The 23,569-nt window shown below is 35.8% G+C and overlaps 1 protein-coding gene and 1 pseudogene across 1 annotated transcript in view; both read right to left on the bottom strand.

Moving 5' to 3' along the window:
- LOC145297829 (mannan-binding lectin serine protease 1-like) overlaps positions 1–23,569 on the bottom strand; it is a 366,663-nt gene that overhangs the window by 169,978 nt on the left and 173,116 nt on the right. The window lies entirely within an intron of this gene.
- On the bottom strand, positions 7,168–7,394 carry LOC145298051 (U2 spliceosomal RNA; annotated as a pseudogene).

The raw sequence follows: 23,569 nt of genomic DNA, 5'->3' as shown, positions 1-23,569 counted from the left end.
TTTGAGATGAGGATTGGTTAGTCATATTATTTGGATTCATCGGACTACTCTTCTCATCTTGAGTGTCATTTTTAGAACGTTTCGCTCGATGTAACCTCCGACCTTCTTCAGGTGTATCTTGCCGAACTAGGGAATGTTTCTGTTGAACTCGAGAATTTGGACAGAATTTCGAACAGAATCCTTTACTTACTTCACGGGGTAGCACGCTCTCATTCCGACAGCCATGAGTGGATAGAGCACCATTACGAATTAGCAAGGACAACTGAAGCTTTTTCTTTTCCCTACAACCTCTTTCCCAGAGAAGAGATATTACGAGCCTATCTCTGATCTATCTTTATTTTCATAGCAAGTGCTCGCTTGAGCTTCAACCTATGGTTCCCCCTTGTCAAACTTTCACAAATAACACTCGTCTAGCTAAAATCACTATCAATAGTTTCCCCATTCTATCGGTGCCTAAACCTAACCATGGATTCCATGAACAAAGTTTATTTCCTAGAACTGCCCCCCCTGTGGAACTCTGATCTGCTTCCTAGCTGACTAAAACATCATCGTCTTCAAGTTCAACGTAAACAAGTTTTGGTTGAACCGTCCCCTTAATCAAATCATCAAAAATTTCCAATACTAACGATTACTACGCAATTGTCACAATGGCTACCGCACACGCATTAACCCTTATCCTTGAGTGGCCTCTGGGCCTTGATAAGTGGTGACTCCTTTGTAAAAAAATGTGCACTGGAACGATTTGTTTAATTCACGAGGTTAGTATGGTCTCGTTCCGTCAGCCATGACCGGGTAGAAGTCTTAAATAATTCTTAGTATCGTCTGCACTGAAGATTGAACCTTCAACCTTCTGAAGAAGCGCACTTAAAATTGTACTTAGTACTTTATCCATTACGCCACGATTCCTTGCCGATAAATAATTTTTTTTTTTAACTAAGTGGCCATTTTTTGATACTTTGCTACAACACGTAGTAATCTCATTTATAAAACTCAGTCTGTCTGTCTGTCTGTCTGTCTGTTGGTCTACATATTTTCAAACTATCTCTTCCGAAACTAAAGTCGCAGAGCGTCGCTAGAGGCCTCAAATGGGTGGATTTTTACAGACCATTCTTTTTGGGGTTTTTGGTCGGTTAAAATAGTTAAGGGGTAAAGAATGAGTCAAAATCGAAAAAAAAAAAAAAAAAACTCGTTATGCATTTTATACATCTATTATTATTTATACATATTTTTAATTAGTTCATGTGCGTGTCACGTTGGTACAGTGGTAACGTCACCAGCTTTGAATGCTACAGTTTTGCTTTCGGTTTCGATTCTAGCCGAGGACAGCCAAATACATTTTTTTTTTATTTTACTTTTGAAATCACGACTCTATAATAATATATACGAAATTTGGACAAATTAAAATATCATATCCAAGCGTATTTTACGAGCGGACAAAGCCAGGTGCCGCCTCGTCAAGTAGTAAATTATATTCGGCGTTTATTCAAAGGAAATTATTTTTTGTAACTATTAATTAAACTAAAAAAAAAAATAAAGGTACATTCATCGTTCTTACTTTTCCATACAAAAAAAAGTAGCGTATTTTTCCCGTGAAATTTCAAACATATTTTCTTCCTGCTTAGTATAAAGTGATAGAAGTTATGCAAATATGATAACTAACCCAGGTAGTGTACCAACACCGCCCAAGAAAAGACTTGTGAGTAAGGGACTTTTATAAACAAGTAGTAGGCCGACCGGCGTTGCCCAGCCATGAGATACGCTCAAATATGATATTTTAATTAATGCAGATTATGTATTTACTATTATAGAGACAATTATTAATTGATTATTATATTGTACTTAATGTATATTAGTGATTTCAAAAGTGAAAAAAAAATATAACTTGGTTCCATCAGCAAAAATCGAAACAAAAACATACAACTCTCACCTCTCATTCGTTAACCGTGCATTCAAATGGTGCCACATATGTACACTATCAGATTGCAAATACGGGTGTCATGAGTTCGATCCTAACCTATGCTGACGATGGCTAAAAGCTAGAAACTTGGATGTCCATAGGTATACTTTAATGCACGTAAAATAATATTTAATAATAAAAATAAACAAATACGTCCCTATAAATAATAAGGGCGATTTATTCATATATATATAATATATATATATATAATATATATATATATATATATATATATATGTATATATATATATATGAATGAATAACACGAAGAACATATAGCTGTTAAAAACCACTAAGGTAACGGAAAAAATAAAAAAATAACAGTGTTTCAAAGTTGTTAATATGACTAAAAAAACGCAATGAACAAATCTTATATATACATATAAATTATATATATATATATATATATATTATTTAGAATAATGAAATACAATAAATCTACTGGTGTGCAGGTCCAGTGATTAATTAATTAGGTGCAAACCTTTTATAATATTTGCTAATATTTTTCCTCCGAGGAGATGTATAAACATCGAAAACTCATGGGTTAAGGAAATATATTTTACTATACTGTATTCTTTGTCTTGCATACAATAAAATTTTTGTATTGGAAATTTAACTTTTTCAAATCACAAATTTTAAATTCCTAAATTATGATATATATATATATATATATATATATATATATGTGTGTGTGTGTGTGTGTGTGTGTGTGTGTGTGTGTGTGTGTATGTATACTAGCAAAAGTACCCGTTGTTGACTGGGTTCAAAAAACAGCCTACACAAAATGGACTGATTTATGAAAGTATGATAAATTATGAAAAGGAAGGGGTGTAAAGAGATAGCTTCGAATTTGAGGGTATCAAAACCAAAGCAAAATATGATGAAAGTAAAAATAAAATAGATAACCCCCATAATTTATTATACCATACCTGTTCACACTGAAACACTTATCACAATATTCTATGGATCTATATTAAAAAAACTTTGTGACATATTTCCATTCTATGGAGGTCAGGCTTGAACGAACACTCCATTATTTTATACCATATTTCTTCAAACTGAAAGATAATTATCATTAAAACTCTATCGCTTTCAAACTCTATCGCTTTCAAACTATCGCTTTCAAACTCAATCGCTTCACTAAAAGTCGTAGAGCGGCGCCAGGGGCCTCAAATGATTGGATTTTTTATGGACTTTTTTCGGGTCTTTAGCCGGCTAAAATAGTTTTTAAGGGATTAAAAAGGGGTCAATGCGTGTCACGCAGATAGATATGAAAAGTCTTTATTAAAGTTTGTGCCTATTTCCATTCTATGGAGGCCAGGTGCGAACGCAGACCCTACAATTTCATCATACCATCCCTATTTAAGTTAAAACATACTTATCAATTTATTCTTATGTACATATATATCAAAAACACTTGTAAACGTTTTTTATTTTAATTTTTTAAATTTTTTATTTCCATACTTTGTGGACCACGAACGCAGACCCTACAATTTCAATGAACCACCATTCCTGTGTCTCGATACATATTCTATCATTATATGTAATCAGTTTTTTTTTAAATAGTCAACCATATAGGAGCCTATTCGTGACTAGACACACACAGCTTTATATTATAGATATGTGAGATTAGTATATATATGTTGGGAGTCACCACATCAAGGTCTGAAGGCCACTAGAGAATAAGGGTTAATGAATGTAACCAGATCGACTCAGTAATAATCGTTAACGGTGTAAATGGAGTAGAATTTGATTATTTATGGAGATAGCTTAGCAAAAACTTGTTTACATTGGATTTGAAGGCTACCGTGTTGTATTGAACCGATAAGCAGTGAAACGGAACAATGTTTCACAGGCGGGAAAACACTTTTTTCATGGAATCCGCGTTTAGATTTAGGCACAAATAGAGAGTGGGGAAATCGTTTATAGTGGTTGTAGGTAGTCGAGTGTTTTTGTGAAGCATATATATATATGTACGTGTGTGTATGAGTGTGTGTAAGTACACTATTACGGCCTCTTGTGTAGGTGCACTTGTTACAGTTTTCAGCAAGTAGAATTTGTGAAGTGTGAAGGAGAAACACCGTCGACGGGATGGTGGTTGGGGTAGGCCTCTCTGAATCGCTTTCCTACCGGATGCTCGACCACTTAGAAGGTCGAGAAGAATTTCCACTCGAGAAATTTTCGTCAAATTATTCTTCGCTAATAAAATGCCACCCTCCCTCCGACCCGTTTTGCAATCAACTGGATTGACTGGCGATTGTCATTTTAAAGAAACATTGAATGATATCGCAGAGGGTCATTGAGTCTGGTTAGTGGAGTTGTTGGGTCAGTAGCTCCAGGAACAGATAAAACAATGTTTTTTGCATTTCTAATAGCAAAAATTGAAAAGCAAACTTTCCTGATTTCAACCAGATCGACCCAGTAAGTTCTGTAAAAAATGAAATGATACTTACGCTTTTGTTGGTTGTTTTTGTTTTACGGCATATCAACCCTTTTCAGGTTATTTAATGCCGAATCCAGTGATTTTGAAGAACAATTTTTAATAGAGTACATTTGTTTTGTTTTTTTTTAAGTCGGTTTCTATTTAACCGAATAGGTAGTACCAGTCCGGGTCAGCGTGGACCTGGGAGCAATGGCAATTAAAAGGTGGCTCCACACTCCCCAAAATCCGCAAGCTGGGGACTCACCATCGGATATAGTTTAAGGTCATATCCAGGACCCAAATGATACTTATGATGGAACGATTCCAATATTTTTCTAGATTCTGACTCTTAATAAATCTCTAAATATTTGACTATAAAATGGTTATATTGTCCCGATTACCGTAAAATACACATCTTAAATGTGCAGATATTTTCTCAAAAAAAAAAAAAAAAAAAAAAAAAAAAGCACTTGTGAGGGGGAGATCCATAGATTTTAGTCTTACTGAAAAATTCAAATCAGTAAATCGTGAATTTTAAATCATTATCATCATGAGTAGAATATTTTTCTTAAACTAAAATCAAATTTTAAAAAAAATAAAGGAATAGTTTTGGCATCGGGAAATAGAAATATCGGAATCAGAAAAAAAAATCGTATCTAATTCCCGATTAATCTTCCCTACACTAATATATATATATGTGTGTGTGTGTGTGTGTGTGTGTGTGTGTGTGTGTGTGTGTGTGTGTGCATAATATATAAGAACAAATAGTTAATAAAACATGTTAAAAAACACATTGAAAAAGAGTTAAAAAAACATATTTAATCTGAAAAGGAAACATTTGATAAGTGGATAGTCCTTAATCCGCGGAGATTCGAAGAAATACTTTCCTTCTCATCAGAGGGTAAGATTTAGCAAAATGCGGGATCGGATTTTGCTTGCAAAAGTATTAAATGAAACTACAAATACAAGTCATAGATCTTACTTGGTAACAAAAAGTGAAGCAGAGGGAATAGGGTGAATAAAAAAGTGATTCCATGTGAATGGATAGTCTGGTGAAGGGTAAAGTATTCAATAAGGGAATCGCATAATTGGAAGATGGTCCAAAGTAATCCAAAAGGCAGAAATCCGTGGAATAATTCACAAATAGGTACAAGGAAATGGGAAAGAATTCCAATAATATTATTAAAAGAAAGATAAGATGTGCGTAAAAAGATGGAAGAAATTTAAACTTCACTGTCGAGGCTAAATTAAGAAAAATGAGTACAGAATATATATACTAGCAGAGAAACTGGACGTCGCCTGGGATTGAATGAGGTTTCACTCATGTTCCACACTTCAAATACTTTTGTCATTGAAATCGGTGAAATTCGTAAATCAAATCGATGATTATCTGCTCTAGTCGGAGTACCATCGTGGTACACCGGGAGGAAGTTACATGCGTCTACGTGTTAACTTAGTCATACATTATAATCTACATTGCACTTTGTTCTTGTTTCATCAGCCACGACTGGATAAAGGTCCAAAGTAATTCGCAATTGTATTTTTCGGTCGCCCACGCTGAAAATTGAACCTATAACATTCAGGAGAATTCGCAGGGACCTGTGGCGCAGTAGTTGAAGTGCTTGAAAAAATATCAATTATTAAAAAGATATTCTCCTGAAGGTTAAAGGTTCAATTTTCAGTGTGGGTAACTGAAAAATACAATTGCAGATTACTTAGGATCTCTGTCCAGTCATGGCTGACGGAACGAGAGCATGCTAGCCTGCTAGCCTTGTGAAGTAAATAAACGGTTCCTTTCGAGATTCTGTCCAAATTCCCGAGTTTGACAGAAAAATTCCCGAGTTCGACAATATACAACTGCAGATGGTCGGAGTTTATATCGATCGAAACGTTGTGAAAATGACACGCAAGATAGTCCGAAGAATCCAAATAATACGGTCAATGATCTAATTAAACATTTTTCGTTACAAATAATTCTGTTTCGCTTAATCATTTTATTGACTTTATAATTTTTTATGAATTTATTTTCACCTTAACTTAAATACGAAACTTCGGAAGTGTAGAGCTAACCCCACCTTTCCTTTAACAAACATGGTGACTTATACGCCTGAAAAAGACTGAAACGTTATGCAACTAAAACTCAAGATGCGAACATTAGTCCGATTAATCCAAACTAGCAGAACCCATGGAAATTCCACGGTTGTTGAAAACATCGCCACACAAGCAAATAATGGAGTGTCTTTCAATAGAATAATCAGTGTAATATTAGTTCCGATTGGGCCGTGAATTAAAAAAATAAATATTTTTGTAGACAAAAGAACTGCTTCAGATATATCATTACAAGAAATAGAACTATAGTGAGGCATTAAATATTTGTTTTTAATAATGTCACTTATAGGCCGTACGTGAAACTAAAATATACCTTCTTGATCTTCTAGCTAGGAGTCAAGGGTAGTATCTGTTCTGTTTAATGATAATATAATGATATTGGATAAGGATATATTAGAAATAAACCGTAATAACCAGATATATTCTGACACAGCATTAACCAGATTACTTAGATAAATAATTTTACAGATTTAACAAAAGAGCTACATTAATATCGCGGAGTCTTCATTCATGCTGAACATCCACAGAAAAGCTAACAGCAATATATGGACGAAGCTACTGTAGAATTTCCACAGGTTCTGCTAGTAGTAATAATAGTAGTAATAATAGTAGTAGTAGTAGTAATAATAGTAATAGTAATAGTAGTAATAATAGTAATAGTAATAGTAGTAATAGTAATAGTAGTAATAGTAATAGTAGTAGTAGTAGTACCTATTTACTATGCCTCCCCACGGGACAGAGTTAGACACCAGGATCGTTTTTTAACGTGGAGAAAAGGTACAAAAATAAAAATTGTCTCAGTCGTGTAGGATTTCTCTTCCACCAAAAGAGAACAAGAAATGGAAGTGCAGCATCTGAAGAACAGATACTACACTTTGATCTTGTCCCGAAGGCCAAGATAGTAGTAGTAGTAATAGTAGTAATAGTAGTAATAGTAGTAGTAATAGTAGTAGTAGTAGTAATAGTAGTAGTAATAGTAGTAATAATAATAGTAATAATAGTAGTAGTAGTAATAGCAATAGTAATAGTAGTAGTAATAATAATAATAATAATAATAATAATAATAATAATAATAATAACTAATAGAAACTGTGGAATCTCCACGGTAGTTGAAAACAGCCATCCTCACACCAACAATGACCTTCTCATCACATCAACAATTAGAACGAGTCTGTTCTTCAAGAACGTGAATTAAAAATACCCTTTTTTGAAGACAAATATGGAGAACTGCTTGAGATATTGCAAGAAATAGAACTACATTGAGGCATCACTTTTTTTCTAGAGATTTTAATTTACTGAAACTGACTTGTAAATAAGTCAGTAATAATTATGTCACTATCTTTTCTTGATAATCTGATAATTTGGCATCTAAGTAATAAGTTTTGATTGAAATATGTTACATTTCAATATTTTGAAATGTTTTCATAGTCGTTAGAAATTGGAATAAATCAGTAAGGAGTGCGTTGCCGCTGTGGTAGAAGGATGAACGTTCACTAAGTATTTAACGTATTTCCAAACACCTGATTTTAAAATGAAGGATGTAAATTATGAAGAATTTGTCTGTGAAGACAGTCCGAAATCTGCTGAAAGAAATCATACAACGAATATAATTTCCCGATTATGGAATGTAACTTGATAGAGTTCAAAATAGACTTCGTAGCCTCGTAGGAGATATCCTTTTCTCTTCCTTGCAACCTCTATCTCACAGAAGAGATGTTGCGAGTTTGTCTCTGATGTATCGTTATTTTCTTGGAAAGTGTTCGAATGAGTTTCAATCTATGGTCCCCCCTCGCCAAACTTTCACAAGAAACACTCGTCTAGCTGTAAACACTATCAATAATTCCCCCCACTCTTTATCTGTGCCTAAACCTAAACGTAGATTCCATGAACAAAGCTTTTTTCTTAGAACTGCACGCCTGTGGAATTGTCTTCCGTTTTCCTGCTTTCCGGCTGACTACAATATGGTTGTCTTCAAGTCTAACGTAAATAAGTTCTTGATGAGCCGTTCCATATAAGTTATCAAATTTACCAAATTTTCATTACTAATGATTACTATATTGTCCAATTTCTACTGTACACTCTTTAACCCTTATCCTTGAGTGGCCCCTTGACCTTGATAATGTGGTGATGCCTATGTAAAAAAAAAAAAAAAAAAAAAAAAAAAAAAACTTAGCCATTAGAAGTGACTGGAGTTTAGATGGTTCGGTTTATGAAGAAAAGTACTTTAGAAAATGACGGAAATTAGAGAAGTAATAAGTGTATAAAGAGTGCTCGTGTTAGATAGAAGAGCTGCTGAAGATAGGAAAAACAATAAGGTGAAATCGTATTATGACAAAAAAGGGAAATTGCAATAATTGTTACGTAATATGTTGAAATACGATTAAATCGGGGCGGGAATAATACCTCTGACTCTTTGGGTGGGTCAGGTGTCAACCGTAATTGTCGCGAACTTTAATACTCATGTCGGGTTGCTTCTTATAAGCGAGATATGGTTTAATAACGAATAAAGAAATGCTACGTTGTCGTGTAAATAGTATACAGATTATCCACACGAACTCTTCAAATGATAAATATGCCGATTTGTATAACCTAATAGCAGCTCAGCCCGGCTTTGCACGGACCCTTTGTACTCTTCATAACTTGCCCTATGTGTGAATACTTTTTATGTAAAATTTCAAATGTTTACACCAGAAATTGGCCGATTAATTTGGTAGAAACCGCAGAGGTAACTTTTTTTACTTTTACCCCAATTTTGACCCCCCCCCCTTAACATTCATTATGTTGGTCTCAAATCAAATTAAAAAGTTTGACCCATGTCCAAGTAACCTACATTTAGAATTTCAAGTGCTGAGACCCAAAATTGACGGAGGAGTTTGGTAGAGTTTTCAAAGGTCAAGTCGTTGAACTTTGACCTATTGACAGCCAAATTACTGACCGAAAACCGATTAAAAAGATTTTTCCAAACCTCAATACCCCTTATGTAAAATCTCGATTCTGTAGACCGAAATTTGACAGTAGTTTGGTAGAGAAATGTACACACAGACAGACAATTTTACTTTTATAGATTTATATATATATTTTCATCCAAATATAAAAATAATATTGGATACCGAACTATTTATACGTTTCTGTAACGTAGTTGCTGGCTCCGTCCGTTAAATCAGGGTTTCCCAAACTTCAGGACACCAATGGAGCCCCTGGGCAGGGCAAATGTTTTTTCACGGGGAACTAACAAGATAATTTTTTTAAATAAATATGAAAAACATTAATTTCAAATTTTAACTTATACTTATTCATTAATTGTTCCTGTTTGTGATTTTACTATTTTTTTGTTTACAACCTTTTTTTGTTGTTTTTGATTAATCAAAAATTATTGCATTTTTTTTTATTTACTTTTTCATAAACCATCCTGAAACTCTTTCCACCTGTAGTTACGTATCATATCTATTTCCAGTATAAAAGCAACAATAATTAAATGTTTCCAACCATTTAATTTTTCCATATAAAGCATTTAGTCCTCTTTAGGAAATGGTATCCGGATACCCCCAGCCTCACCCAGGAAACCCCAGGACTCCGTGGAGCCGACTTTGGAAAATCCTGTTTTAAATAATCAAGCCAGAACATGTACGATTATTGACGACTCATGTGTCGAGTTAATTTCGCGTCAGGATTTTAAGCCTGCGTTAGCGTGACGTCACGGAAGGAAATGCATTAAGATCGAAAAAGTAAGAGGAGAAAAAAAAGACGCCTGGCGATTTCGAAGGTACGCTTGACAAACATGGGCTTTCCTCCTCTTCCTCCTACTCCTTCGAAAGCGAGCCGGCCAACCTGTGGTTTCTAGCGAGAATTACTGCTACACAACAGCTGATTGCAACAAATCTACAAAAGACTACTTTTCTAACAGGAAAGAGAAAGAGAAGATATTTTGTCGTGTTGTAAATACGAGTCTATAAATACAACGTTTGATCTATTTTCAAAGTAATATAAACGTTACATAAAAAATATCAACGTTACATAAAAATAGTGACGGTACATAAAAAATAGTAATGGTACATAAAAAATAGCAACGGTACATAAAAAATAGCAACGGTACATAAAAAATAGCAACGGTACATAAAAAATAGAAACGTTTCATAAAAATAGCAACAGTACATAAAAAATAGCAACGTTACTTAAAAAATAGCAACGTTACTTAAAAAATAGCAACGTTACTTAAAAAATAGCAACGTTACTTAAAAAATAGCAACGTTATACATACTTTTTCTCAATCATTACCAATCGAATGATCATCTTCGACAATCAGTCCAACTAAAACTGGGCCATTACAGTGGCCATTTTCTGTCGGGGCGTGGTGTTATTTATTTTTCAGTTACTAGCAAAATACACTTAAGTATGATATTTTAATTCATGCAGATTATTATTTAATATTACAGCGACAATTTTCGATCCATTATTATATTGTACCTAATATATAGTAGTGAAATCAAAACTAAAAAATATATATAGGACTTGGGTGCCATAAGCTATCATCGAAACCCAAAATACAACTTTCCACCCTCATTCCTTAGGCTCTGAGCCACGCCCATACGCGCATATATATACGAACGTAAATATCCCGGACAAACTAGACAAGCAGCAAAGTCCCACCCCTTCACAGTAGAGATCCCTAGACGTAAGAAAGCCTTCTACTCTAATAGTTTATTCCAAAAAACTGTTAGACTTTGGAATTCTCTTCCGGGTTCCGGCTTCCCCAACTGTATTGACATGCAAAAGTTCAAGTGTAATGTGAACAGACACCTCTCTGCTCAACTCCCTACATAGTATTCCTGCAACTTATGTCCCTAATAGTAGCCTCCTACATCAAAGTGGCAATATGCCTTGTTTGGGGTGAAAATGTAATAAAAAAAAAATTTTTTTAAATATTCACCTGTCATCCCTTTTTTAAAACATGGAATCTCCCGATCATCGAAGCCAAAATTTAGGCAATCAAAACGGCATATTTAAACATATATATAAATTCACTTGTTATCCCCTTTTTAAAAGATGGAATCGCCCGATCATCGATGACAAGATGCAAGCAAGGTTCACAGAGTTTGATATAGATAGATAAAAGCGCACTCTCCCAGGCCTTACCTTCTCGCATTGGAAAAGAGTTAGTTTCAAACTAACTGCACGAGGCGCCCCGGGAAGGCTGGTTGGGCTGTTTTGAAGCACCCAGAAAGAATCAGGAGTATTCTCCCCTTTCTAGCTAAGAGGCGGATAGACAAATAAGAATAGACCAAAAATGATCAACAAGCACCATTTTCCTCACACATTTTGTAATGTCGTACCCACGTTTACACACGGGTTAACCCCCGGGATCCACATGTTGTAGACTCAGTCGCAAAGGAAACAAACAGGAAAGAATATCAACTGCTGTTTCAGGTTTTAAGAAAATACCTCTATTCCTCATTCTCCTGCCACGCATTACTTCTCGTTACGGCTGTGACGTCACTCACGTTTGTAACGTGTTCTCGAATATCACCGACGTCTCTAATGCGGTCTCGAACGTCATCCATGTATCTAAAGTGTTCATCTTCTCTAACATGTTCTTTCTCCTTTTTATAGTCTTTTTCTTTACCGGTGACGTCATTTCACATACATTTGCATACGCGCGTCCGTACTCTGCTATACCAGTACAATTTTTTTTTCGGTTAAATTGAAATTCATTATTTAGAGTAAAACATCTCCAACGGTTGCTACCGTTGCTTTAAAATAAAAGGGAGAAAAAAAAAAGCAAATATGTTGAATCACTCAGAAAAAACGCTGACATATATGCGTTTGCCTCGTAGCGACAACAGATTAATAATGTCTCCGTAAGAGTCAGACAACCGTTGCTGCATTAAAAAAGCAAGCACGCCTGGTGTTTTTCACAACAAAGAGTGAAAGAGGTAAAAAGGTAATATCACTAACAAAGCTGATCATATACAATTGCTAAACGAGACGGGTGGAGCACGTACCCTCACTTTTCACGGGTGGAATAACGTGCTTAATAAATAGGAAAAGGAGATCACGAAAGATTTTTTTTATGTGTTTTACCGTTTTTTTGTTTGTTTGTTTTCTTTTAACGTTTTTTTTAACGTTTCTAAATTTTTGAGATGAGGATTGGATATTTGTATTATTGGGGTTTATCAGACTATTGTTCTCATCTTGAGTGTCATTTTCATAGCATTTCGGTCGACCTAACCCCCAACCTTCTTCAGATTTATCTTGTCGAATTCGGGATTGTTTCTGTCGAACTCTGGAATTTCAACGGAATTTCTAACGGAACCCTTCATTTACTTAACAGTGGTAGCATGCTCTCGTTCCGTCAGCCATGACTGGATAGAGGTCCTAAGTAATTCCCAATTGTATTTTTTTGGTCGCTCACACTGAGAATTGAACCTTGAACCTTCAGGAAAATATTGCTTTTACAACTGATTTTTTTATCCAAATAAACCACTGTGCCACGGATCCTTGCGAAATTCAATATTACGAATTACGAATCAATAACAGTTATTCATTCTACGAAACAAACAAAATTGCATGGACATTAAAATAAAAGAAGTACAGAATTCAAAAAGAGGGCGCATTTGTTAACATCGCTTGCTTTCAAGTTTGGACGAGAGTAGATTGTCTATTCGATGAAAAAAGCTATTTTTATGTCAGCTTTGTCAACTAAACTCAAGCCCCCGTCCCATCACCGCAGTATTGCATCTCTGTGCCTGTTTTTCAAATATTTTAATGGAATGTGTTCTGATTAACTCGTTGAACTTGTGTCTCCTAGACGTACATATCCCCGACAAACCCGCTCAGCAACAAAATCTCACCCCTTCACTGTTGAGGTTCCTAAATGCTAGAAAGCTTTCTAATCTTTAAAACCTTTTTTTTTTTCAATTTTATGAAAATCGTATGTGTATGCGTGCGTGTGTGTGTGTGTGTGTGTGTGTGTGTGTGTGTGTGTGTGTGTGTGCGCGCGCTCGTGTTCGCGCGTGCGTGCGTGTGTTTATGTGTGTGTGTGCGCGCGTGCGCGTGTGTGTGTATTACGCATTTCTCTTTAATATATATTAGAGAAAAAAGATAGGCAAACTAAGTAGTTTTCAAGAAATTGATATGTTTAAGGAGTGTCAAAACCTGTTTTGGGGATCTTCATTACAATATTAACCCCAACTTTATTTTCTCGCCATGTTCTTTATTAGCCACACTACAAATATCTTGGCATAAAATTATACGTTACTATGCTAATCTATATATCTAGAAAAGTGAAAGTGTGTGTGTACATTTCCCTACGCAATAACTGTCAGTTCTTGACTCGAAATTTGATATACAGGGTACTGAGAATTGGGAAAATCTTTATAATCCGCTTTCGGCCAGAAATTTGGTTAAGGTGTCAAACTTCAACGATTTGACCTTTGAGAACCCTACCAAACCCCTCCGCCAATTTTGGGTATAAACACTTGAAATTTTAGATATATGTTCCTTGGACATGGATCTAACTTAATAATTTGACTTGAGCCCAAAACAATAAATGTTAAGGAGTCATAATAGGGGTCAAAGTTAAAAAAATTTGATTCAGACAATTTCTGGTCTAAACATTTGAAATTTTACATAAAGGGTATTCAGAGATATGGCAAGCTTTTTAATCGGTTTGGGTCGAAAAATTTTAGTTACCAATGTATAAATGTATGTATGTATGTATGTTTGCATATCTGCCTAAAACTTTCGACAGAGGCGACGGATTTTAACAAGATCAGTATTGTTTTGAAGCTCGACTCTCAAGACGACAAATACAGAAAAATTGGCTAAAACATTAATATCTTCTCCCTCAACTTGACACTTTTCTACAGAGAGGGGTCGCTTTTTTCACCGATATTTTCGAAAGTCATCCCCTCTTTTCGATTGTCTAGCCTTAATTTAAACCTACGTGACTTCCGGTTTGGTGGTGGTCGTAAAAGTAAAGACGTCAGGGTTTTCCCCGTTCTTTTCTTCCTTCGAGAATCATCTATCTACTCGTGCCTTCCTATAACCACTTTTTTTTTTTTGCTCAACACACACCTCCAAACATCCGGGCAACGCCGGGCTGAAATACTAGTCTATAAAAGTGAGAATATGCGCGTGTGAGGCCATTTCTCAAACTTTATTCTCAACGAATGTTTGATCTACAGACTTGAAATTTCATATATAGGGTATTCAGACATGTAAAAATTTTTAATCGATTTTTATCAAGAAAAAAAATCTGCTAAGGAGTCCAAATTAAAAAATTGGTACGTGGGAGTCATCGGATTTTTATCTTTTTTTTTTTACAAGGTGGTCACCACTTATCAAGGCCCGGAAGCCACTCAGGGATAAGGGTTATTGTAAGTACAGTATCTTGTTTTGTTTCAATTGTTTCACGAATGCGCGACCGTGAAACATGACAGTTTCTTTATGTTAAGAATAAATAGGCTTGAAAACACTTTCTAAAGATCGTGGGAGCTGGTCTAATGGTTACCATACTTGACTCACTGTCTTTAGTTTTCGGTTTCGATCTCAGCTCGAGTTTTTTTAAATTTTTTTTACTTAGAAGAAGTGAAGTGTTTAGAAAAAACAACAACATAATACTTACATGCACATGTCACATATATATATATATATATATATATATATATATATATATATAATATCTTTAATATTAATGTAATATTATAGCTTCGGACTAAGGCAGACATATACTATATTTCCATTTGTTCATAATTAAAATATGTTTTTGGATTCTCGCTCCCACATTAAGCATAACAATACGAATACGAGTACGGTATAATCACGTTGACATTAGATAATTGGGTTCAGTTACGTTGAGTCTGGCCTGTTCCGAGTGGGTGTAGGGGGATGTCCATACCTCCTTTCAAAAATTGAAAAAACCTAACGTCGTTATTACCCTAACTGGGACACACAAATACTCTGTAGAAAGCTTTTGAATTTTATATTCCATAGAAAGTTCCCAATTCGGAGATAGCTGGTTCAATCCGCCTAGCGCAGATGCCACTTAGTCAGCCATTAGACTATACATGTATTGTCACTAGCAGACTGCCAAACGTTGCCCGGCTGTAAAATTCGCATAATTATAATATTTTAATTAATGCAGAATTCCTATTTATTATAAACAGAAATACTGTATGCAATAAACCTAACGGTAAATATAATATTAATGCGTATTTTACGACCGAGAAACGTCGGGCAGCCTGCTAGTCCTCTATTATTATAGAAAAGGAACTTTGTGTGTGTATGAGTTCGTTCTGTATGGATTCGTAAACGGTTGGGTCGATGTTTTTTTTAAAATTAAACACGAAAGCACTTGGTGTGCTAGAGTGTTCTTACATAAGATTGTATCGGAATGCTTCCGATAAGTATCGAAAAAATCCGATGAAAAAAGGAACAAAAGATGTTGATCAAAAGTTAATAAATTTATACAACCTAAACTCACAAGTGTATTTCAGAAGTTTTATCACCTCACAAGCAGAAAGGTCAACCCTATAAAATCAACTGTGGATTCTTTTATAAGACAGGGGTGCGTTCGAAATGAATTTTTCTTTTCAGATCAAAATTGAACCATGCAACTTGACTTTTGCATATTAAATTTTAGGTACAGGTCATTATTTAGAAATAATTTCATAAAACCAATAGTAGATTCTCTACAGTGTAATGTAGTCTATAATGTGTTGTGGACTGAGTAATTGTGGGGAGGCATGTGAAGCTTCCTCCTGGTGCACTGTGGGGAGGGGGTCCCTAACAAAAACAGGCAATCAATTTCATTGAAAAAAATGATTGTTTTCACTGATTTTGATGATAATAAAAGTATAGGATGTTTTTTTTTATTTTATTTTTTTTTTTTTACACAGTGACCACCACTTATCAAGGCCCGGAAGTCACTCAGGGATAAGTGTTATTGCAAGTACATTACGTTAGTGTGGAGATTTGATGAAATGTTTACTTAAGGGGGCGGTTCATTAGGAATTTGTTAACGTTGGACTTGAACACATCCAAGTTGTAGTCCGGTAGGAAGCAGGCATACGGAACAGAGTTCCACAGGCGTGCAGTTCTAAGAAAGAAGCTTTGTTCATGGAATCCGCGTTTTGATTTAGGCACAGATATAGAGTGGGGGAAATTTTTCATAGTAGATTCAGCTAAACGGGTGTTTTTCGTGAAAGATTGGCGAGGGGGGGACCAGAGATTGGAGTTCAGATGGTGGTGGAACATTATTTGATCATCATTTAATCCCGGACAATGTCGGATATCCCTGCTACAATGTTTGTATGTTTATATGTTTATATGTTTGCAGGTTTCTGCGTGCGCTGGTTTCTGTGTGTGTAAGTTTCTGTGTGCGCAGGTTTCTGTGTTTGTATGTTTACATATTTATATGCTTGTATGTTTAAGAATATAGAACCTCCTATAACACCTGGCCCACAAAACTAGTTTGTCTAGAATTATCAAGTCGGCCGCACCTTGAACAGAACTCATGAATGTCTGCTTAACACCCTCCTCTTCCGTGCCTTTGACCGAAAGAGGCAAAAAACACTCAATGACTCATGCATTATGGTGGAATTTAATTTCGTAATGAAATTAATATGGGGCGAAGGAGGCAAAGGATGACCATTGACTTGTTTACATGACCGCGATTTCTGTGTTTTTAAGTTTTTTTTGGGGGGGGAGGTGCTTTGTGTATCTAGATCACAACTCATAGATGTTGGTCGACGTGAACATAGTCGGAAAACGCTTCACATCCTAAATCTTTATTCCTCTCCCCTCACACGTAATCTTGAGTGGAGATTTAAGCCCCTTTTTAGACTCTGCATGAAACTTAAAATTAAACATTGCAACATTGCCCACATTACCCACCTTTCAAAAATTTATAATGATCGGCTAATTAGTTTAGAAATGCTGAATGGACAACCATTTGTGTAATAGAAAAATGATAAAAAATAAAAATGGACGAGAAAATAAAAGCTATCATAGAGAAAAAATATTATCTAATTGCGAATATTTAATGTAGTTGACCCAAGTAAATATTGGCAGCAATAATCCAGTCGGAGAAGTTTTGAATTGTAAAGAATTCCAGGTAAAAAGAGTGTAGTTCCCTTCTCGTGTCAAGACGAAAAGTTTTGACTGCAGAAGAGGTTCGGTAAATTTTTACACATCGATTCTGGTACCTGATTGGTTCATTCTCATCATCCCTGGCTATAAATAGAATCGTCCAAATCTTTGTGATCATACCCAATGTATTGTGCAAAAAATACCGTAAAAGAACAGAATTAATAAACACGAATTCAATTCTAAAATACTTATAATGAACAGTGAATTAATGAGACTAACTTTTTGCTTATTAATATGCAAATTAATTAAGAATAGTACGCACATCACGTGCACATGATCGACATGTTAGCAATGTGAAATTCTCATATTCTGTATACGAAAAAAGAATAATATTACTATCGTTGCGATAAACTTTATAAAAATACATCTTCATCCTATTCTCATTACGTAGCCATAAAAATTCTCAAGTGTGCGACGGTGGCACATCTGTAAAAAATCGTTTTTTTGGGGGGAAGGGGTCGCACTTGTCGGTGTCGGTGTCATTTGGTGCTTCACACACAAACGATCCTTATCCGTCGAAAGAATATAAAGAATGAGAATGTGACACAAGTAGGGAAAGGGGAAGGGAAAGGGGCCATACACACGCATGTACGAGTAAAAATAAATTTTCCCAAAAGCGTTCAAATAAGACGATTTTTGTCCAGAATTCCCTCCATATTAAAAACCAAAAGTAAAGAAAAATCTGCATAATGTATGTGCGCGGGACGAAACGAAACTATCATATTCCAAAAATCATGTAAATTGATTAAGCATATCTTTTTAGAAAGAAAACAATTAAGCAATTAATGGGAATTCGTAGGTATAACAACATGTCACGTGGTTTCACTAATTTCCTTTAATTAAAAGATTACATCTTGAATCCTCATCCGTCAATCACTTTCCTCTTCAACTAATAGCGTTCTTTTCTTTATTTTATTTTTTTAGCCGGAATCAGTTATCTACTTGAATGGTCTAAAAATTTTTAGAAAACCATGCATTACATTTTGTGGTACACCTCCCTGAAATGCAGGATTCACGGACATCAAAAATAAAGAGAACATTTAAATTCGTCTTCCCATCTTTATGAGAAGCTCTGTCCATCCGGCGGTCGAAGTAGATGATGTTCTTCCGAAAGTCACGACGTGTTTTCATTGATTTCCGTTAACTAAAAGGTTAACTTCTTATTTCCCATCTATCAATCACTCCCACATTCAATTAAGGCCGTTCTTTATTAAACAGATTAGTTCGTGTCTCTCTCTCTCTCTCTCTCTCTCTCTCTCTCTCTCTCTCTCTCTCTCTCTCTCTCTCTCTCTCTCTCTGAGAATCATCTATCTACTCGTGTGTTCCAATGACTGTTTAGAAAACCAGGCATTACATGCTGCGGTACACATCCTGGAAATGAAGGATTCACGGACATTGGAGAGCAGTAGAAGCTAGACGAAAAAAAACATTTTATTTTTAAATGCATCCTCTCGTCTATGTGAGAAGCCCTGTACATCTGATTGTCGGCCATACTTAAATTTTAATATGATTGTCAGCAAATTGAATAGACATTTCACAAGTCATATGTTTTGTTCCTGATGGTTTTGGTTGCCAAAAAAATCCCAACGATCTAAAAGTCTATATTTAACAAATATTAAAACACGAATCTCAACCCACAACCCCATAAAACTTTGCAGAACTTTTAAAAGGTCAAAGGAGAACGTGCACATTCCTTGTGATGAATTTATAAAGGGTTTCCAAAAAGTCACTGATGAATTTTGAACTTAAATAGATTCCTTATTTTTGATGATATATTTTTGTAATTTTAACCCAAACTGACTAAGACATAACGAAAAAAAAAAACTACAAAATTCAAATGATTTTTATTTATGAAAAATTATTTCTTAAATTTTGCCCATTTTTAGCTTCTCATATTTGTGCTCTTTCCAAAACATTATTCATGACAAATTGCAGAATCTCTGGATTGCGATTTAACTCCATTATTTCGTTCCTGATGTTTTCTTTCATTCTTGCAGGGTTTGGGATTTGATTTTTTGAGGACTGCCAGCTCGCAGAACGAAATAAGGGGGTTAAGTCGCAATCCAGAGATTCTGAAATCTGTCATGAATAATGTTTTGGAAAGAGCACAAATATGCAAAGCTGAAAATGGGAAACTTTTAAAAGACATAATTTTTCATAAATAAAGGTTGTTTGAATTTTACATTAAAAAAATTTTTTTTTTTTTCCAACGTCTTAGTCAGATTGTGTCAAAATTACAGAAAGATATAATCGAAAATAAAGAATCCATTCAAGTTCAAAACCCTTCAGTGGCTTTTTGGATACCTTGTATGGGACGTAGTCATCAAACGACTGCGATTATACGGGGAAATGATGTGATACGGTTGGGTTAGGGTTATGACAATTACAATTGTATCGGACAAATTTGGTCACAATGTTCGCATTTAGGTCGCCTTACAATCCATTTATCCTAGCCGTCATCGTATGTCCTCTTTCGCTTTGATCACATCCCCCACCCTAGGCGGTGGTGACGGTGGTTGAGTGATTAACGACACGGACTGACGACTCAGTATTCCAAGTTCAAATATAATTCATTTCACAAAATATCACTCTTACTGAGCAACTTTGGCAATCATCCCGTTGTAAGGTTACCACGTTTTTACACGGGACCCACACGTTGTGTGCAGTCTAGGTCGCAAGAAACACAGGACAAGTAATAACTTGACTTTCCTTCTTTTTTTTTTTAATAACAACATTTATTTCCGGGTGATCGTGCTCATTCTCTCTCACCTTTGACCTATCGAACGTCTCTCTCTCTCTCTCTCTCCTTTTTATAGTCTTTTCTTTTTATAGTCTCTTTTCTTGTCGTGACGTCACTTCACGCATGGTTCGGTATTTGAATATAGACACCATGCGCGCGTCTGTTGCACCGTATCTGGACCTTTCGAGAAAGAATTTTGACGAGAAAAATATCGGGGAAACCAATGCCAATAATAGAATTTACGAATTCATACGATGGTGATGATGATGATCATCATCATAGAAGTTCTCCTGTGTTCAGACAACACAATTGGTAATAAAATTTAACGCTTGCTGCCTCTCACTCTCTTGCCTTATTTTCTAATTGCATCAACTACTAAGCCCTACTGGGTACGACATAAAACTGCATCCAATAGTGAGACTCCAATCCGAAGAGTCAACACTAGAATGTTTAATCTGTTAAACAAAGGGCAAAAGTTATAGCCCGTTGACTTAGAATGATTGTTTTATTCCAAACTTCTAGAGTAAATGTGATATTGTGGTGACTAATCTATTAATCTCTAAAATCTGCATCAAACTGATATCATAATACTTTATTCGCTACATCTTATAACAAAGGTCCAAATAAAACATCAGCTAGATTGACCCAGTAGTTTCCGAGAAAAAGTGTGACACACAGACTAAGAGAAATATGATTAATAATCGTTAATAGTGAATGTGGTCTTCGTGGTCGTTCATGTTTTCTTAGATGTGAATCCAGGTGTGAAACCGTTTATAAGATGTTTCGGTGTGTTGTTGTTTAGAGTTGAAGGTAAATGCCACAAAAACGAAAACGCCACAAAAACAAAAACGCCACAAAAACAAAAACGCCACAAAAACAAAAACGCCACAAAAACAAAAACGCCACAAAAACAAAAACGCCACAGAAACGCCACAAAAACAAAAACGCCACAAAAACAAAAACGCCACAAAAACAAAAACGCCACAAAAACGCCACAAAAACAAAAACGCCACAAAAACGAAAATTCTATCCGTAGGATTTCTACCCTTCGAGAAAAGCACGATTCTTCTCAAAGAGGAGGTCGATCGCTTCAAATACTTGAGCTCAATATTTGTTGCCAATGGGCAGGGGTCAGGGGTACGATGACGTCGACGTCCAAATCAATGCCTGGCATGTTTTCAGTCACCTACAACTCTGTTTGGTGTTTCGTTGCAGAAGATCGCAATACACACTTGTGTACACGATCTTTCTCGAAAAGTGGAGGAGACTTATGAGACAATAATTTTGCGAGTCAGTTCTTTTATCAGAGTTTTTGAAAACTGGTATTAAAAAGGGATAATAATAAAGATGATAGGTATGTAGTTCTCTCCACCTGCAATAAATGTGCTACCAAGGTCGGAAAGTGGAATTGAAAAAGTCACTGCTAAAGAAACCCTCTAATTCTGAAAAAGACGTCTGTGATTCAGCATTGCCGACAGTGCGCCTCAGGCGATTAGCAATAAACTAACTCCTTTTAAAAGAGAGAATGCAAAGTCTGAGAGGGTGGACCATCTAAAACTGCACATAACTAACATTATATCGCAATGAACAGAGACCAGATAAATATAGAAATATTGTAATCTCTGCTGATTTTGACGCTAAGGATAAAAATCACCAGTCGAGACATAGAAGAGGTGAGACTGTTAATAAAATTCTTTTAATGGATCGCTGAATGATAGATTAATGTGATGTTAAAAGAAATCTCAGGCACCCCCACCACCACCATGTTCAAACTACTCTCCCAAATTATGGCGACGGGCGCTTCGTTGGCAGCGAATGTGGTTTCGTCCATTTGTTTTGGTTTTCTTAGATATGGGTCGAGGTGTGAAACTGTTTTTAGATAAGATTGTCGTTGGTGTGAGTTAGGAAGATAAGTTGGTCGGAAGATCATGTTGCGGCGGATGAGTTGAGAATACGTTTAAGATAATAAGCATTTCGGGGGGGGAGGAAGGGGAGGAAGTATCATCAAGAAAAGCAATCCTGCAGGAGAGCGGGACAAGAATGTAAAACAATCGAAAAGGAATTTAAAACAACGTGATAATAGATATATTTATTCTCCAAATAATAAAGTGTATCGGAAGCCTGGGGGGGGGGGAAACGAAAGCAAGATAGAAGAGGTGAAGATGAAGAGAAAAGTGTGTAGGGAAATAAAAAGTGGTTGGAAGAAAAAAGAGGAGGAGAGAAGAAGGGTCAGAAAAATGGTGTAGAGAAAAATTTTTTTTCTTTTTACACGGTGGTCACCACTTATCAAGGCCCGGAAGCCACTCAGGGATAAGGGTTATTGCAAGTACATTACGTTAGTGTGGAGATTTGATGAAGCGTTTACTTAAGGGGCGGTTCATTAGGAATTTGTTAACGTTGGACTTGAACACATCCAAGTTGTAGTCAGGTGAGAAGAAGGCATACGGAACAGAGTTCCACAGGCGTGCAGTTCTAAGAAAGAAGCTTTGTTCATGGAATCCACGTTTTTATTTAGGCACAGATATAGAGTGGGGAAATTTTTGACGGTGGATTCAGCTACACTGGTGTTTTTCGTGAAAGATTGGCGAGGGGGGGGGCCAGAGATTGGAGTTTAGACGAGCACCTGCCATGGAAATAACGATAAAACAAGGATAGGCTCGCAACGTCTCTTCTGTGGGAGAGAGGTTGCAAGGAAGAGAAAAGGGCATCTCCCACTAAGCCACGAAGTCTATTTTGTACTCTGTCAAGGCAGGATAGGCTGTTTTTAGCAGCTCCTGCCCAGATATGGCAGCAGTATTCCATCCTTGGACGTACTTGGCTTTTATATAGATAGAGAATTGCATCAGTAGTGAGATATCTTCTGGAGCGGTAGAAAGATCCCACCATCTTTCCAGCGACTTCGGCAACAGACTTGATGTACGTGTTCCATTTCAAATCAGGAGTAAAGGTCAAACCCAGAAGCTTGTCAAAACCCTGGGCCTCTCCCAGACGAGAGCAATCCATCCCAATTGATGCCAGATGGGGATCAGAGCGTTGATGATATATAAATGTGATAGGAAAAGAAGAGATAGCGAAAAAAAGGATAAAGACAAAATTGACAGAAAAAAAATTGACAGAAAAAATTGACCAAGAAAAAAAGATAAAAAGATAAAGTGAAAAAAGATATAGAAAAATAGAGAAAAAAGATATAGAA

This window comes from Euprymna scolopes, chromosome 18, assembly GCF_053919585.1.
Source record: "Euprymna scolopes isolate OS-2025 chromosome 18, ASM5391958v1, whole genome shotgun sequence".
In the NCBI taxonomy this organism is placed as follows: Eukaryota; Metazoa; Mollusca; class Cephalopoda; order Sepiida; family Sepiolidae; genus Euprymna; species Euprymna scolopes.
The sequence above is the reverse complement of the archived record's forward strand: the minus strand, read 5'-3'. Positions and strand labels throughout refer to the sequence as shown.